The sequence below is a fragment of the Rana temporaria genome, chromosome 3 (genome assembly GCF_905171775.1).
Source record: "Rana temporaria chromosome 3, aRanTem1.1, whole genome shotgun sequence".
NCBI classification, from domain to species: domain Eukaryota; kingdom Metazoa; phylum Chordata; class Amphibia; order Anura; family Ranidae; genus Rana; species Rana temporaria.
Genome location: NC_053491.1, coordinates 445,525,127 through 445,531,973, shown reverse-complemented (window position 1 = coordinate 445,531,973; position 6,847 = coordinate 445,525,127).

Below are 6,847 nucleotides of genomic sequence, written 5' to 3'. Positions count from 1 at the left end.
AATTGGAGGTGGACACCTGGCGTTACCTTAGGGGGGATGGAGTACACCTCAACATGGTGGGGATCGACATGTGGGCATTAAGACTGCAGGATGGCATCCAGAGGGCTCTCAGGGTGTGGAGGGGCTCCCAAGGTTAAGGTTTTCCCCTTGGGCGCTGTGGGTGAGGAATGGTACCTTGGAAAACACAATTTAGGACCTGTCTGTGATATGGGTCCGGATATTTGGGATTTCAGAGAACGGAGGTTAACTGAAATTATTGGTTTCGGGGCACTGCGGTCACGAGTTGTCTCTAAACCAGCCGGTCGGCTTGAGGCCTGTCAGTTTGAGTGAGAGACCGCAGGGCAATAGATAGTTATATATTTGATAATACTTTATATGGATGTGAGAGAGGTTTTCCTGCAGAGACCAACACTAGGTGGAGCAAGTAACAGATGTTTATTATTTATGTTAATTTAAATTTTTTTAATAAATTAAGGCTGCTACGGCCAGGCCCGTCGCTACAGGACAGGCAAAACAAACAATTGCTTGGGGCCCCGAGCTAACCTGGGGCCCCCAACTTCCCCTTCCCAGACTGTAGCATGGCCGAGCTCCTCTTCCTTCCTCCTGGAGTCCTGTCGGTCCTGACAGGAAGTGCACACTGAGTGCTCACTTCCTTTCAGTCTGGCCGGCAACACAGGAAACTGAATCTCATGTACCACACGGTACCCGGCCTGGCCCTGGCACTATCTGATAGGGGACTGGGGACCCATAATGATAGAACACCGGACTGACAGAAGGAAGAGGAGCTCGGCCACGCTACATCGACAGCCTACAGGGAAGAAGTAGAGGTGAGAATAGAAAAACATATCGACTAGGGAGGGGGGTAGGAGTAAGAACATGGGTGTAAAAAATTAGTGTAGCGCTAATGTTGGCTTTGCGTGCAAGGGGGGTGCTTGGGGGCCCCCATTTTGCTTGGGGCCCCCAAATTCCTTCAAACGGCCCTGGCTACAGCTTATATTTTCCCCAACTTCCGGTGTGGTCTCTAAGTTACAGGGTTGGAGGTTGGTTTGGGGATAAGGTGGGTTGTTGTTAAAAGGAGGGACATCTGTTATACCATAGTCAAGGATCACCTTCATGACGGGATCCTGTATATACTGTACCTTCCTCCGGCACGTCTCCTTCTCTGGTCTCCTTTGTGTATTCTGGGTGTTGTCTGCTCGCGGCTCCGTATTCCGGGCCCCCTGCCAGCTGGACAGGAATCTGACCCATATCCACCTGACCTACTAAAGCTGAAACCCCAACTGGCAGCCTCAGCCAGATGATTTATATAGAGTCACAGAGGAAGGAAATCAAATAAATGCCCAGGGCACCTGGAGAGAACAAATATCATCATTGTGACACCCTCAACGATGCCAGGATATGGAGGATATGGAGGCCAGCACATTGCGAGAAACCAAAACAACCACAAATCTGTGTAACCTCCGCTCTTCTGTAATCATATGCTGGGCCAAATGCCACCTCCAGTCAGCAAAACAACCCCAAATCAGAGGCTGTGTTACCTCCACTCCTCTATAGCCATCTGCAGAGGTGTCTGCTATCTCCATTCACTGTAACAGCCCCGAATCAGAGGCCGCATAACCTCCGCTAAGCACCATCAGGCCTATATCCAGGAAACGTGCGCTGAGAGAATACGGAGGCTGTCACTGCTGACCAGGGCCGTCTTAATAGCATCATGGGCCCCTGGGCAAAGTAATGCTCTGGCCCCTCTACGCCCTACATCTCCCCCCAGCACTCTGACCCCTCTACACCCCAGATATCCCCCCAGCACTCTGACCCCTCTACACCCCAGCTATCCCCCCAGCACTCTGGCCCCTCTACACACACCAGATATCCCCCCAGCACTCTGACTCCTCTACACCCTAGATATTCCCCAGCACTCTGACCCCTCTACACCCCACATATCCCCCCAGCACACTGACCCCTCTACACCCCAGATATCCCCCCAGCACTCTGACCCCTCTACACCCCAGATATCCCCCAGCACTCTGACCCCTCTACCCCCCAGATATCCCCCAGCACTCTGACCCCTCTACGCCCCAGATATCCCCCAGCACACTGACCCCTCTACACCCCAGATATCCCCCAAGAACTCTGACCCCTCTACACCCCACATATCCCCCCAGCACACTGACCCCTCTACATCCCAGATATCCCCCAAGAACTCTGACCCCTCTACACCCCAGATATCCCCCAGCACTCTGACCCCTCTATGCCCCAGATATCCCCCCAGCACTCTGACTCCTCTACACCCCAGATATCCCCCCAGCACTCTGACCCCTCTACACCCCAGATATCCCCCTAGCACTGTAACCATATACCGTAAGATACCCCTTGTATTGTGACCCCACTACATCCCTGATACCCCCTACACTGTGGCCTCTCTACATCCCTAATACCTCTAGCACTATAGCCACCCAAGCTACCCCAAGCATTGCTTTGGGGAAAGTTTAGGGGGCCCCCATGCAGCTGGGGCCCCTGGGCAGTGCCCAGGTGTGCCCTCTCATTAAGACAGCCCTGCTGTTGACCTCTCTTTCTAAAAAGTTCTAATTTGCTGGCTGTTATGATGACCCCTATGGCTTCCATACTATGAACCACTTACCTTCAACATGTCTGAAGTTGTTCTAACTTCACTCTCTGTGATCTTCATGCTTGTTTTAGGTCAGTGACAGCCAGGCATTTAGTATGTATAGAGCAGGGGTCTCTAAACTATTCAGTACAAGGGCCACATCATATATTTTACAAATGTTGACAGGCCACAAAAAATAATTTTTTAATTGATAAAGATCTAAACTGAGTTGAGAGTTGACTTGAGAGGTATCTTAATATAGTGCGGTCTTACCCCGAAGGGTCCCAACGCGCATAGCAAAGTTCCTGGGAAAAAAGGACCCAGGAACCAAAAGCAGTGCAGAAAGGGTGGAAGAGAGAGGCTACGCAGGAAAGGCTTGTGTGAAAAGCCAAGTCTTCAGTAATCCGCAGAAGACCGGGATAGTAGGGGCCTCCTGGAGCTCGATAGGGAGGCTATTCCATAATACGGCACCCTGGTAGGAGAAGGCCTGACCACCATGCTGGATTTTCTTGGGCACCGAGATGTAGAGGAGATCTCTGCCGGTAGATCGGAGTGATCTGACAAGAGCTCGTTTATGCAGAGGCGTTGCTAGGGGGGTGCGGTCCGCACCGGGTGACACCCGCTAGAGGGGTGACACCATTTTTTTTATTTTTTATTTTGTTATTTTTTTCAGCTGACATGTCCAGCCTGCCCTGTGCAATCCCAGCCTGCCCTGTACCACCCCAGCCTTCCCTGTACCACCCCAAACTTTCCCATGCCACCCCAACTTGCCCTGTGCCACCCTAACTTGCCCTGTACCACCCCAATCTGCCCTATGCCACCATAACTTGCCCTATACCACCCAACCTGCCCAATACCACCCTAACTTGCCCTGTACCACCCCAACCTTTCTCATGCCATCCCAACTTGCCCTATGCCACCCTAACTTGCACTATACCACCCCAACCTGCCCTGTACCACCCCAACCTGCCCTATGCAACCCTAACCTGCCCTATACCACCCCAAACTACCCTATATCACCCCAACATGCCCTATACCACCTTAACCTGTCCTATACCACCCCACTACACCAACCTGCCACTATAGCACTCTATACTACCCTAACCTGCCACTATACTGCCCTATACTATAATTTACAGGGGCTGGTTTGGGGTGCGCCCCGTGCCCGTGCGCTGCCTGCTTGGTGCTGGGCAGCCTAGACAGAGGGGGGGTGACACCATGTTTTAGCGCACCGGGTGACACCAACCCTAGTGATGCCACTGCGTTTATAAAAACGAGAGCAGAGATAGCTAGGGGCCAGGCCTCTCATAATCTTAAAAACGATACATCCTGCCTTAAATAAGGTGTGATAGCGGACTGGCAGTCAATGCAAGGCGCAGAGGACAGGGGTGATATGATCCCTCAACGGGACATCCATGAGTAACCTTGCTGCAGCATTTTGAATAAGTTGAAGCTTATTCAAAATGCCATTGCTGACCTCCTTCTGTCTGTCTGATTTTCATGCTGAGCCACTGACTTAGAACGTAATTAATTCTTTAGATCAGCATGCGAGGCCAGGGCACTAGAATTTTCAAAAGGAGACATCGGGAACTTTCATTTTTCACCCAACATAGATTTCCTTTAAATCAGACCGTTAAAAAAAAAAAAAAAAAAAAATTAAGAATATATATATATATATATATATAAAAAATATTACCAAAAGTATTGGGACACCTGCCTTTACACGCAGGTGAACTTTGGCCCAGATTCTTGTAGAATGGCGTAAAACTGCAGCGGCGTAACGTATGTCATTTACGTTACGCCGCCGCAAGTTTTACAGGCAAGTGCTTTATTCACAAAGAACTTGCCTGTAAAGTTGCGGCGGCGTAACGTAAATCCCCCAGCGCAAGCCCTCCTAATTCAAATGATCCGGGTAGGGGGCGTGAATCATTTAAATTAGGCGCGTTCCCGCGCCGAACGTACTGCGCATGCGCCGTCCCTAAAATTTCCCGACGTGCATTGCGCTAAATGACGTCGCAAGGACGTCATTGGTTTCGACGTGAACGTAAATGGCGTCCAGCCCCATTCACGGACGACTTACGCAAACGACGTCATTTTTAAAATTTCGACGCGGGAACGACGGCCATACTTAACATTGGTTGCCCCTCATATAGCAGGGGCAAATTTACGCGTCGCAAATCTAACGTAAACGTCGTATCTTCATTGCGTCGACCGCGCGTACGTTCGGGAATTCGCGTATTTAGCTAATTTGCATACTCGATCGGGAAAACGACGGAGGCGACACCTAGCGGCGGAAAAAAAAATTGCATTTAAGATCCGACAGTGTAAGAGCCTTACGCCTGTCGGATCTAATGGTTATCTATGCGTAACTGATTCTAAGAATCAGTCGCATAGATACGACGGCCCAGATTAGGACTTACGACGGCACACATTGCGTTGTGCCATCGTAAGCCCTTTCAGAATCTGGGCCTTAGTTCGTAGGGTTCAATATTAAATTGGCCTTTCAGCTATAACAGCTTCAACTCCATACATATCTTTATGGACCTTGCTTTGTGCTCTGGTCCAAATCATTTGGTGGAAGGGGGATTTTGGTGTGGGGTTGTTTTTCAGGGGTGGGCTTGGCCCCTTAGTTCCAGTGAAGGGAACTCTTACGGGATCAGCATACCAAGACATTTTGGACAATTTCATGCTCCCAACTTTGTGGGAACAGTTTGGGGACGGCCCCTTCCTGTTCCAACATGACTGCGCACCAGTGCACAAAGCAAGGTCCATAAAGACATGGATGAGCAAGTTAGGGGTGGAGTCCTGACTTCAACCCGATAGAAAACCTTTGAGATGAATTAGAGCGGAGACTGTGAGCCAGGTCTTCTCGTCCATATCAGTGCTTGACATTACAAATGGGCTTTTGTAAAAAAAGGTAAAACATTCCCATAGACACACTCCTAAACCTTGTGGACAGCCTTTCCGAGAAGAGGTGAAGCTGTTATAGCTGCAAAGGGTGGGCCAACTCAATATTGAATCGTACGGTCGAAGAATGGGATGCTATTAAATTTCACGGGTGTATAAAGGCAGGCGTCCAAATACTTTTGACAATATAGGGCCAGATTCTCGTAGATCCACGTATCTTTGCGCGCGCGTAACGTATCCGATTTACGTTACGCCTCCGCAACTTAGAAGGGCACTTGCTCCATAAGTTGCGGCGGCGTAGCGTAAAAAGGCCGTCGTAAGCCCGCCTAATTCAAATTTGGAACAGGGGGGCATGTTTTATGTTAATAACTTGTGACCCGACATGATTAACGTTTTTCACGAATATCATGGAATTTCCCAGTGTGCATTGCTCCAAAGTACGCCGCAAGGACGTATTGGTTTCGACGTGAACGTAAATGACGTCCAGCCCCATTCACGGACGACTTACGCAAACAACGTAAAAAATTCAAAATTCGACGCGGGAACGACGTCCATACTTAACATTGGTACGCCGCACTTACGCCACTATATAGCAGGGGTAACTATACGCCGGGAAAAGCCTAACGTAAACAGCCTAAATTTACTGCGTCGACCGGGCGTACGTTCGGGAATTCGCGTATCTTGCTGATTTACATATTTCGACGCGTAAATCAGCGTACACGCCCCTAGCGGTCAGCTTAAAAATGCAGTTACGATCCGACGGCGTAAGAGACTTACGCCTGTCGGATCTAACAGATATCTATGCGTAACTGATTCTAAGAATCAGGCGCACAGATACGACCGGCCGGACGCAGAGATACGACGGCGTATCTGGAGATACGCCGTCGTATCTCCTCTAAGAATCTGGCCCATAGTGTGTATGTGTAAATATATATATACAGTATATCTACATACCATAACTAATGTACTACAGTTTTTTCCTTTTTGGGTCAAGTTTTTATAGTTTTCTTACCTGCTGATCCTGCCAGTAAATGTTATTTTTCCACTTCAAAGGCCAAGCTGTCTAGTTTCAGTAACAGAAGCTGGGACACTACCAGGGGTGCTTATGGTGACCTGCTTTTATTTATAAAGTTTGAACCTTTTGAAACCTAGATATTGGATGAAAGGTTTAGCACTGGGAAATGCTTTTTGAAAGATTAAAAGTGCATTTTATATACAACTATATAGATCAGACTAAAATGAGAGACAAATGAGGAGGAATGAGGGACAGAAGGTCTTTGTTCCAAATTAGGGACAGTCCCTCGTTATCTTGAGTTTATTTTATTTTATTTTGTC